We start from the raw sequence: 12,706 nt of genomic DNA, 5'->3' as shown, positions 1-12,706 counted from the left end.
GGCCAAGATGGCAAAATTTACATTGCCATACTATCCCTCTGCCCTCACCTTTATGCTCCTTGTGGCCCTCCATACCCATGACAGAGGGGGACTTCCTCCCTATGGTGTATAAGCCCTGGGTCCAGGGGTGGGGGGTAAGGGCGGGAGGAACCACCGTACTGTCTCTCTTCTGGCCACATGGGACATAGCTTCTGTCCGTAAGTCCCTATTAAATGTTTCTTTTTGAGAAATTGAATATGTAAACCTTTCTTTAGCCTCTGAGCTTTCTCGACCTTTGGGGGTAGGACTGCATAGACCTGCCCACCATGGAACAACACTGTTCACTGATGCTGTGGGCAAATGGGTGCTCACAGTCTTGGTGGGGATGGGGTGAGGACAGGGTGAGCAGAGAGAGCAGAGACATCTGTAGGGCCATGAATGGCGCAGTGGCAAGACCACAGAGTCTGGAGCTGCACAGCCTGCCTCTGGCGCTGGCACTTCTGAGCTGGGTACCTCTGGGCAACCTCTCAGGGCCTCGGTTCTCTCATCCATACTGGGAAGATGGAGGTAGTAGTTAAGGTTGTTGTGAAGACTTAGATTCACGGAAAGTGATTAGGACAGAGGTTAACACGTTATAATTATGCATTATTGTTGTTGTTTTTATGAAATAGTTGAGTAACTTGGATAAATTATCATCCCCTTGGCCTAGCATTCCCCCCTCCCTCCTCCATCAGACTTTCAGGTCCCACCACTGTTCGAAACTCAGAGACCCAGAACATACGCCCTTCTTTCCTCTCCCCTGCTGCAAAGCCTCTCTGAGGTCCACTCTGGGGGCTCAGCCAGACTCCTCCAGGGCTGTGACACGCTCCTGGGGCCCTCCCTGCCAACCTCGGAGGTCCCACCCACCACGTATCCCACCTACTCCCCCCACCCCCGCTTTCACAGGGAAACACTGCCGAGCCAGGCCCAACCTCGGACCAGCCAGGGAACCAGAGGTCCCCTCCTAGTCCCTACATTGCCACCACCAAGTCTTCCTGGTAGGCGCTCCCTACGTCCCTGCACCTCAGTCTGCCTCACCCCAGGAGTATCCACCCCCAATGTGTGTGCCCCTATAATTCTAAGGGTGACTAAATCCCTGTCTATGGTCCCAGGAGGGTCCATTCCCCAGTCTGGGTGACTCTGTAATTGATAAGGACGCAGCCTGGAATGGGCCACAACGGGCGGGGGAGGAAACCACAAATGGAACAGTCCACTCAGGGTTGTACCACTAGGGAGGGGCGGCCATCTTGCAACGTACCATTTTGTTCGTGGAGGAGGACTGCCGGAGGAGCCTCATCGCCGCATGGGAACCGGTCTGCTCGTCCCCGTCCCGTTCTCCAGACTCCCACCCGCCTCGGGCGGCTCTCACTCTCTGGCCGGCCCTCGGACGCTCTCACGTCCGCCATGTTAACCTCTCTCCCCCCTCAATTCCTTAATTTGAACCAGCTCTCCCGCACCCGAGCAGCAATTGGCTCGGAGGCCGGCCGGCGCGGGCTCCGATTGGGCGATGACCGAATTCTCGTCCCACCTCTTCCCGGAAGCCTCGCGGGTCTTGTGAGTGACGTAGTCCCGCCTCCGCTCCCGCGCGCCGGGCTCCCATTGGTCGCTGCTCTGGGCCATGCGCAGTGGATCCCAGCCCTGTGCCCAGCTCCGCGGAAGCCTGGCTTTGGGAGTTTCGGGTGGTGGTTCCCATACCGCCTCGTTGTGTTAGATTGTTCGCCTGGAAGGGGTGGGAGAAGGTGCTTACTGTTGTGGGTTAGTGAGATCACACACCAGGGCGTGGCGCCTGGTGCGCTGAGCGCTTCCACTGGAACCTTCGTAACGAACCTAGCAGGGTTCTCCTGCTTGCGCCCAGTCCTTGCTTCCATTTCTCTAATTTCTCGCACCGAAAAATGTTGCTTTGAGTTTGGATCAGCTGGAGTAGGACGGGCACAGTGGGCGTCTGGTCCTCCCTTTACCGTGCATCGCAGAGTGAGCGGCCTGTGGTCGCTGGATACAATATCCTAAAGTTACGTTAATTTTACATCTTCTGACAAACAGGTCCAAAGTTTACAGCGGTTAAAAAGCCCTAAGTGGCTGGGCCTTTGACGAAGCGCGTGAAAGGGGATAAACACTTTCTCCAGTTTTCTGTGCACAAAGTGATGGTTTGGAGCATTAGGCCTGGTCAGATGGGGTAAGATTGCTGCGATTGACACCTGTTATTTAGTACACGTAGCCACTTACCTCTTCTGCAGGTTGAAATTTTTACATTTTATATTTGTAAAGTAAAATAGAAGTATATATTACATGCATCATTCAAGTGTATATCAATATGTATAAATACATGATTCATAGGGGTATAGGTGTAGATGATATAGATGGAGCAATGGGCCCCAGTTCACTGCCTTGGGGTCAGTCAGATGCTGGAGGGTAGAGATCTGTTGATCATTTAACTTGGTGCCCAGAATTTTAGGAAGCCTGAATCCTGAGGCCCCTGCCTTCGCTAGGCAGGGCAAATTTCCCTTAATTAGCCTGGAAACTCCAAGTCTATGCCCAGTGCTGCCTCCTCTGCTGAAAACACAAGCCAGCCTTTGTATCAGCTCTGGTCCTGAGGAAGAGTGTTATTTTAAGAGTGTTGCATGTGTGTGTGTGTGTGTGTGTGTGTGTGTGTGTTTAGGGGTTGGGGGTGTGGGGTAGAGCACATGAAAGGTTCAGTTACAGTGTGGCCACTTTGTCATCACTGAATGTTTCTAAGGATGGCTGGCTTTGTCAAAACAAACTGCCACTCAGGGGCCATAGGAAGTAAGGGGTGTATTGCTTTTGTTTGGGATCTTGCCCTAATGGTTATAGTATGGTATAACCAAACATACAATGAACTATATTATCACTTTTAAAGAAACACACCCCAAAGTATTACAATTTTAATACTTTGGAAGGTGGACAGGTCATCATGCAATTATTGACTATCTGGCTCTGAAATGATGAATTTACAATCAATTAACCTTCAGAATTTTTTGTAGGATGTGTAAAAAAAAAATAGAATCAATTAACTTAACCCATCTCATTCTAAAGACATTGTTATAGCATTGTGTCTTTTAAAATACAATTAACCATCTGATCTCGAACCTCGGATAAGAAATATAAAAGAAAAAAACAAAAAGAAAACAAAATACAATTAAGCAGCCAAGCATGGTGGCTCACGCCTGTAATCCCAACACTTTGGAAGGCAGAGGCAAGAAGATTGCTTGCAGCCAGGAGTTGGAAACCAGCCTGGGCCACAAAACGAGATCCCACCTCTATAAAAAATGTTTAAAAATTAGCCGGGAGGATAGCTTGAGCCCAGGAATTCAAGGTTGCAGTGAGCTATGTTCAGGCCACTGCACTCCAGCCTGGGCAACAGAGGGAGACTCTGTCTCTTAAAATAAAATGCAGTTAACGGTGTTTCCAAACTTGGCTAACTCAGCAAAATGTGGGATTTCTCATTCTCAGTAACTTGATTGTTTTAGGCAAAGTTGAGCATTTCTCTGCTTGAGTAAGTGTGATCTGCTCACTTCCACTCAGGGAAATTCAGGATCCCAGACATCAAATCGGCCCTCTTTTTGGAACATGAATCTGCTGCTAGTAATAAGAACTGATAACTAAATCAACCAAAGCACCATCAGCCGCCCCTTGCCCAAGACTTGGGCAAGGATTTCTTTAGGGTGTTCTTGCATCCACCAATTGGAACTTTCAGGCTCAGTTTCCCTTGTGGTCTACCACATAATTTGGAAAACAAAATTATTTGGCATCCGATGGCCTGGCATCAGCAGTGACTACCTATTGGTTTGATCAGCTGTCATCATTAGCTGAACACCTGAGGCCTTCTTAGCCCACTCTTAGTCCATTCAGTTTGGAGAGCCAAAGTGAATTGGGTCTCAAACTAGATATTTGCCAAAAAAAAATGGGAGATCTGTCTAGCTTTAATACAGGGGGATTGACTTATTGAGGAACCTCTATTCCACCCGATGCCTATTGAACATCTACTGCATACGGGGTGCTTTATATACATCATCTCATTTAACCATCACAACAAATCTACAAGGTAGCTCCTTTTATCCCCATTTTACTAATGAGGAATCTGATATTCAGAGAATTTAAGTAACTTGTTTGCTCAAAGCCACATGGCCAGCAAAAATAAAGCTGAACTGTATCCTCAGAAATCTGGCCCCCAGCTCTTGTATCCCTTCACCGCATTCATCTATCAAACTCCTGTCTAGCCTTCAGATCTTAGCTGAGACTTGGCTTTCCCCAGGACTCCTTCCCTGACCCCCAAGTTCAGATTCTCCCATGGCCCCTGGACTTAGGCCATCGCATTTACTACAAGCCAAATATCCCATCTCTGTAATGGCTAAGTGGGTAAGAGACTCCCCGGCCTTATCTCACAGTTTCAGGTGTGTAGTAGGCATTCAAGAAATAGCTGTTGGATGAGTGAAAGTGTGAATGATGCACTCCAAAGGATTCTGCAAACCCCATAGTATCCCCTTAACACACATTTGCCTCCTTACATAGGCCCAGGCCCATGCTGAGCCCCCTAGGCATGGGGACGTAATACAAAAATGAATGAGTCTGCCCTTTTGGGTTCGTTGCTAGTTAAAAAGAATCCAGAAAACAATCAATGGTCATGCAGTGTTCCCTGGACTGGAGGAGAGGTAGGCAATACTCTAGGAATCAGGAGAGGGTGGTGCTGTGTTCTGAATGTTTGTGTCCCCCCAAAATTCATGTTGAAACCTAATCCCCAATGTGATCATATTAGGAGGTGGACCTTGGAGAGATGATCAGGTCTGAGGGCTGAGCCCTCATGAGTGGGATTTGTGCCCTTAGAAGACACAGAGTTCCCTTGCCCCCTCTACCATGTGAAGGCACAGCGAGACAGTGCCATCTGTGAACCAGGATACTGAATCTGTGCCATCTCGATTTTGAACTTCCCAGCCTCCAGAACTGGGATGAATAAATTTTTGTTATATATAAGCCACTCACTCAGACTATGGTATTTTGGTTTTTTGTTTGTTTGGGGTTTTTGTTTGTTTTGTGGGTTTTTTTGTTTTGTTTTGTTTTGTTTGAGATAAGGTCTCTCTATGTCACCCTGGGTAGAGTGCAGTGGCATCATGATAGCTCATAGCAACCTCAAACTCCTGGGCTCAAGCGATCCTCCTGCCTCAGCCTCCCAAATAGCTGGGACTATAGGCACTCCCCACCATGCCCAGCTAATTTTTCTATTTTTAGTAGAGACAGGGTCTTGCTCTTGCTCAGGCTGGTCTTGAACTCCTGACCTCAAGTGATCCTCCCACCTCAGCCTCCCAAAGTGCTAGGATTACAGGCGTGAGCTACTGTGCCTGGCCATTGTGGTGTTTTGTTATGGCAGCAGGAACAGACTAAGACTGGTAGGAGGGAGAGAGGGCAGCTAAGGGAAGGAAAATCAACTTATATCATTGGAGTGGAGGCGAATAAAGTTTAGTTAGTCCCCAATTCCTTTCCCAATTAAAATATGAGAATAATCACATTAATATAAATTATGGCTTCTTCTCCGAGAAAACACCAAATGGCGGATGACGCCAGTGCAGCGGCAGGGCCCGCAGGCCCCCGGGGCCCTGGAATGGGAGGCCGCGGCGGCTTCCGCGGAGGCTTCGGCAGCGGCATTCGGGGCCGGGGTCGCGGCCGGGCCGGGGCCGGGCCGGGGCCGCGGAGCTCGCGGAAGCAAGGCCGAGGACAAGAAGTGGATGCCCGTCACCAAGGTGGGCCGCCTGGTTAAGGACATGAAGATCAAATCCCTGGAGGAGATCTATCTGTTCTCCTTGCCCATCAAGGAGTCTGAGATTATTGATTTTTTCCTGGGGGCGTCTCTCAAAGATGAGGTTTTGAAGATTTTGCCGGTGCAAAAGCAGACCTGAGCTGGCCAGCGGACCAGGTTCAAGGCGTTTGTTGCCATCGGGAACTACAATGGCCACGTCGGTCTGGGTGTTAAGTGCTCCAAGGAGGTAGCCACTGCCATCCGAGGGGCCATCATGCTGGCCGAGCTCTCCATTGTCCCCGTGCGGAGAGGCTACTGGGGGAACAAGATCGACAAGCCCCACACTGTCCCTTGCAAGGTGACAGGCCGCTGCGGCTCTGTGCTGGTACCTCTCATCCCTGCCCCTAGAGGAACTGGCATCGTCTCAGCCCCTGTGCCCAAGAAGCTGTTGATGATGGCTGGCATTGATGACTGCTACACCTCAGCCAGAGGCTGCACCGCCACCCTGGGCAACTTCGCAAAGGCCACCTTTGATGCCATCTCCAAGACCTATAGCTATCTGACTCCTGATCTCTGGAAAGAGACAGTATTCACCAAGTCTCCCTACCAGGAATTCACTGACCATCTTGTCAAGACCCACACCAGAGTCTCTGTGCAGAGGACCCAGGCTCCAGCTGTGGCTACAACACAGCATTTTTATACAAGAAAAATAAAGTGAAATTAAGCCTGTCAAAAATATATATATAAATTATGAAGAGAATGGAAAATCTAGCCTGACACCATTATAGTCAGATGCTAAGGAGTAGGCTAAACACAAACATTTTTACCTGTGAACTGGTTACTTTTACAAGTGACTTATTACTTGCCACACAGGATCTGCTAGTCCACTCTTTGGAGGGTAGATGGCTGAGCTCCCTAAGGAGGTGGGAAGCAGCTGGAGGACAGAATAGTGAACTATAGTTCTGTGTTCCCTCCACAGTTCCTGGGTAAGACCAGACCAAAAGATAGAGAAAGGTGCATGTGTATGATAATGTATTGTTTCCTCATAAATGTTTTCAGCAATTTGTCTTGCAGACCCTTAATTCAGAGTTTTCTGGTCTATTTGGTTAGGATTTCACTCCTATAGGTAGCGGTGGTTTGTCTCTGCACAAGGGACACGTTAACTTCAGCCTGAGCCAAAATAGCTCTGCTCTCAGTCACTGACTGGGCAGCCAGCTAGGTGAGCCAGGATGGACATTTAGAGGGAGTAGAGTTGGAATTTTGATGAAAGGTTTCTGTTTTAGGATTTGGGAAAAGTATAGACCTTAATTCTTTACGTACTTTTTGCAATCCTGAAAGAAGGAGGGCCATCCTACTTTTTTTATTTTACTTTTCCTTCTGTAATATATCATTTTTCCCTTTGCTAATAAGAACAGATAATATCATGCCTTTTAATTAGGGAAAATAAAAGCAATTTTGGCACATTGCTTCAACAATGTCTCTTGAGATCCAAATGACAACAAAAAGGCGGAGAATTCCCTTTTCATCAGTTGTTATAAAATTCTTAGGATATATGCACATAGGTGTAGATTGAAATATATTTACTGTCTGTAATTATTCCAAAATGTCCAGGTTAGTATATCTAGGGTGGTGACAATTATATGTAAGAAATGTAAAAATGTGAGATAATGTGTACATATGAAATGTAAAAATATAAATAATGAATGTAAGAAAACTGTAAGATTTAGAAGGTAATCTAAGATTGTGATAGTTTTTATATTCATTTTATCATTTCCAGGTGAAAGGTTTGTCTGTGTATGTTTGCATAAACATGCTATTTTTGAATGCAGCATTCATGAGCAGGCACAAAATTCCACAGAGATTTAGTACGGGAAAAAGCCAGACTTGAGTAATGGATTTGTAAGGATCTAGTAAGGCAGACGTTCCCACATTCTCTTGCCCTCTCAGGTATGGGCCACTGCTCTTCAGAGAGGATTTCATGCGAGGTCCCTTCACATAGCAGTGGCAAAGACTCTTTGTGTTATTTTTGTAGTTAAAAAAAAAAAAAGATTTTTCAGCATGATTCAATGTTGAATGGCAAGCTATTCCTTAGAGCTTCCAGGCCTAATTCACTATCCTCTGTACCATGGTTAAATTAGAGTCTGTGTGTAGCACTGACTTTGAGAAAGGGAGCTATTCAGTTGAGAGGTAATATTTCCAAGGTTTTACAGGTGTAGTAGCTTTATAAATACTATTATGCAACAGACTAAATGAAATCATCATGACAAGGCATAGATTTAGTGGTGGGGAATTCTGTATTCTAGAATCCAGGGCACTACGCATGGAATGAGCATCAGATCTAGCAGAGTAGAAGTCATGAAGATGATCCACTCTGTGTGTGCCTTTATATACCTGATTAACAACCCTAAAAGCTCGTATGCAAGCAGGCATCGTTAGCTTGGCTTTACCATTGAGAAGACGGAGCCTCAGAGATTATATAACATACCCAGGGTGAAAGACTTAAAGCCAAGTTCGTCTGATTCCAAAGTTCATACCCTGTCACTCCATGTGATAAATGGAATTGTCAAAGAAAAAAAAATATTTGTGTCAGGTATCTATTGCTATGTGACAAATTACTCCAGAATTTAGCAGCTTAAAACAACACACATTTATTACCTCACAGTTTCTGTGGGTCAGGAATCTGGTCACAGATCAGCCGCATCTTCTGCCTCTGGATCTCTCACAAGGTTGGAATCAAGGTGTCAGCTGGGGCTGTGGCCTCATCTGAAGACTTGACTGGTGAAGGATCCTCTTCCAAGATTACCCATGTGGTTGTTAGTAGATCTCAGTTCCTTGAGGGTTGCTGGACCAAGGGCCTTGGTTCCTTGCCACAGGGGCCTCTCTATAGGGCAGCTCAAAACATGGCAGCCGGCTTCATCGGAGAAAGCAAATTAGTGGCAGTGAGACAGGGAGAGAGAGTGTACTAGCAAGTCAGAAGTCATAGTCTTTTGGAACCTAATCATGGAGGTGACATCCCATCACTTTTATGGTATTCTATTCATTAGAAGCTAGTCTCTAGGTTCAGCCCACACTCAAGTGGAGGGAATTCCACATGGTGTAAATAGCAGAAGGCGGGGATCATTGGGAACCATGTCAGAAGGTGATTACAATCTTCTTCTTGACTCTATTGTGTCTTTTTCTTATGAAAGAATAGGTAGAGAATACATATACTGAATAACTTGAGGCAATATGCTTTTTAAATTTGTAATGTTTTTTAGAGACAGGGTCTCTCTCTGTCACCCCAGGCTGGAGTACAATGGCATTATCGTAGCTCACTGCAACCTGGAACTCCTGGGCTCAAGCAATCCTCTTGCTTCAGCCTCCCAAGTAGCTGACACTACTGGCATATGACACCACGCCCAGCTAGTTTTAAATTTTTTTTAGAGATGGGGTCTCCATATGTTGCCCATGCTGGTCTCAAACTCCTGGCCTCAAGCAATCCTCCCACCTCAGACTCCCAAAGTGCTGAGATTGCAGGTGTGAGCCACCACACCTGGCCTAAAACGTGTAATTTAGGACATATCTTTAAAAATTAATGGAAACCAGTAAATGAAGAGAAATACCATCTATAGGCCGGGCATGGTGGCTGATGCCTATAATCCTAGCACTCTGGGAGGCCGAGGTGGAAGGATCACTTGAGGTCAGGAGTTCAAGACCAGCCTTGGCAAGAGCGAGACCCCGTCTCTACTAAAAATAGAAAGAAATTAGCTGGGAAACTAAAAATAGAAAAAAATTAGCCAGGTGTGGTGGTGCATGCCTGTAGTTCCAGCTACTCAGGAGGCTGAGGCAGGAGGATGGCTTGAGCCCAGGAGTTTGAGGTTGCTGTGAGCTAGACTGATGCCATGGCACTCTAGCTCGGGCAACAGAGAGAGACTCTGTCTCAAAAATATATATATCATCTATAGCTCTCGAATCAGCAAAGGAAAAAATAAAATGTGTAATACACAATTTAGAAAACTTTATGAAACCAATTTATTATGGGAAAGGAAGAATAACAACTATAAGATTGTAGAAATCAGTCCAAATACATAACTAATCAAAATAATAAATTAATACAAAATAAATGTAAATGAAATTTACATTAAATTAAAGATAGAGGTTATCAGATTGGATTTATCCTGTTGTTGATTCAGCTATAGACTGGTGACAGGAAACACACCTAGAATTAAACCAAGAAGAAAGGTTGAAAATGGAGGGATGGGCAAAGATACCAAGAAAATATGAACCAAAAGAAAGTTGGACCACATAACCCATTGCCCAGTAGACCTCTCCATTTTTATGAGCTTTGGGTATCTTACCTTAATGTGTCTAAAGGAGAACTCATCATGACACAGAGAGAAATTTTATTCAAGAGATGGGGACCAAAGCCAAACTGGAGTGGGGTTAAGAGAGAGAAAGATATGTGGCTTTGGAGTGGAGTTTGTGAGGGAGGACGACTCTATCAAATGCTGACTTTTAGGAGTAGAGAAGAAGTAATGCTAGAGGAGGTGCCGAGAAAGAGGTTTCAGTATTGTGTCAGGTTTAATGGGAGCAGTTTATTTGCAGAAGGTAAAGGCCTATGCAACAGACTCAATGTTTGCATCCCTCCAAAATTCATATATTCAAACCTAACTCTCAATATGATGGAATTTGGAGGTGGGGCCTTTGGGAGGTGATTAGGTCATGAGGGTAGAGCCCTCATGCATGGGATTAGTGCCCTTATAAAAGAGACCCTAAAGATCTCTCTCACTCTCTTTCTTTCTGCCATGTGAAAATTCAAGAAGTCAGTACTCTGCAATCTACATAATTACAAAATTAATATAATGTTGTATAATTCATTATAATAAAGGAGAAAATCATATAGCTGTCTTGATTAATGAAGATACAGCATTTGGTATTTATGATTCTTAAAACTCTTAGGCAAATAAGAGTGGAAGAAAACGTTCTAACTTTATATAAGTTATGTACCAAAAACACACAGCAAGCATCATACTTCATGGAGAAACTTTAGATGCATGCCCTTTAAGATTGAGAACAAGGATGCCCGCAATCGCCACTGCAATTGGTAAGCATTAGCAAGATGGCTAACGTAACAAAATAGAAATAAGATGGCCAATATTAACCTACAGTAATCACAGTATCTTTCTACACCAGCAATAACAGCAATAAATCTCTTCATATATAACTCCTACTGATTCCGCTCCTCTGGTTGAACCTTGATGATACATGTGGTAGTAAGCGATATGGGAGGCTGGGCATGGTGGCTCATGCCTGTAATCCTAGCACTCTGGGAGGCCGAGGCGGGAGGATCGTTTGAGCTCAGGAGTTCGAGACCAGCCTGAGCAAGAGCGAGACTCCGTCTCTACTAAAAATAGAAAGAAATTAGCTGGACAACTGAAAATATATGGAAAAAAAATTTAGCCGGGCATGGTGGTGCATGCCTGTAGTCCCAGCTACTCGGGAGGCTGAGGCAGTAGGATCGCTTGAGCCCAGGAGTTTGAGGCTGCTGTGAGCCAGGCTGATGCCACGGCACTCTAGCCCAGGCAACAGAGCCAGACTCTGTGGATTCTAATCCTTTTGGTTACTTCAGGTTGACAAATAACAATATGAATATACTCAACACTACTGAATATACACTTAAAAATTATTAAGATGGTAAATTTTTATGTGTATTTTACAATTGAAAAAAAATACATGAACACTGTCAACAGAAAAAAGACCAAACTCTGTAAAATAATTTTAAAGAGATTTGCTCTGAGCCAAATTTGAGGACCATGAACTGGAGCCACGCCCAAGAGGCCTTGAGTGAACTCACAGAGTTTGGGTTACAGTTTGGTTTTATACATTTCAGGGAGACAGGGGTTACAGGTAAAGTCATAAATCAATACGTGGGAGGCATACATTGGTTTGGCACGAAAAGGTGGGCCATCTCGAAGCCGGGGGCTTACAGGTTATAGTGGGTTTAAAGATTCTTTGACTTGTAATTGGTTAAAGACATGAAGCTTGTCTAAAGGCTTGGAATGTTTCAACATAAGGAGCTGTTTATCAGAGATGAGCCACTGGCATAGATTTGTTGTGTAAATTGAGGACCTGCAGGTTTGTCTTGTATACCCTTAGGCCTGTTAATGGGTTACAAAGGATGTCCCCAAGAAGGGAGGGTGACATGATGAGGCATGTCTGACCTCTTTCCTCCTGGCAAGCAATTTAGTTTTAGGATATTCCTTTGGCCACGAGGAGGTCCATTCAGTCAACAGGTGTGGGGGGGTGAGCCTTAAAATTTTATTTTAATTCACAACACCTACAATATACCTGATGTTCTGCTTTGTCTTTGTATACCTAGTGCTGGCACATAGTGGGTGCTCCTTATCTTTCTGTCTCAGCAGCATTTGGCAGCTGATGACTCCCTTCTTATATTTTTATTTTTTAAGCTAGTCAAGCATGGTTGTGGAGGAAACAATGTTAAATCAGCTTAACAATAACCCACAACCCTCGGACCAACTTCATGACTCCCTTCTTGAGATGCTTTCTCCCGTGACTTGGAATTCTCTCTTGGTTCTGCTCCTACCTCACTGGCTGCTCCTACTCAGTCTTTTGTTGGTTCCTCCTCATTCCCCTGAGCTCTGTACCTTGGCAGTGTCCCAAGGCTTAGTCTCCTGATCTCTTCTTTATGTACATTCATTTCCTAGGTGATCTCCAGTCTCATGGCTTTAAATAACACCCACAGAGCAGTCTGAGCTATGTGAGGTATACAAAATTTATCAGGCCCAGGGAGACAAGAGAATGGGAGGCATGAGTCATGCTTCTCCATGCCTGGGGCAATTGTTTAAAGTCATTTTTATCCTGACTAGCTGCCTCACCTACAATCTTTAGGTTCCTGGAATTTGTGATACAAAGAACAATGTATATCCAATCAATAGCTTATGT

General features: G+C 45.2%; 1 pseudogene across 1 annotated transcript; it reads left to right on the top strand.

Moving 5' to 3' along the window:
• The first annotated feature begins 5,575 nt into the window (after window positions 1–5,575).
• On the top strand, window positions 5,576–6,498 carry LOC105816809 (annotated as a pseudogene). Its single transcript, XR_001137807.1, has one exon. The product of XR_001137807.1 is annotated as a 40S ribosomal protein S2 pseudogene (transcript).
• The last annotated feature ends 6,208 nt before the right edge of the window (window positions 6,499–12,706 follow it).

Source organism: Propithecus coquereli, unplaced genomic scaffold (genome assembly GCF_000956105.1).
Source record: "Propithecus coquereli isolate 6110/MARCELLA unplaced genomic scaffold, Pcoq_1.0 Scaffold388, whole genome shotgun sequence".
Lineage (NCBI taxonomy): Eukaryota > Metazoa > Chordata > Mammalia > Primates > Indriidae > Propithecus > Propithecus coquereli.
The sequence above is the reverse complement of the archived record's forward strand: the minus strand, read 5'-3'. Positions and strand labels throughout refer to the sequence as shown.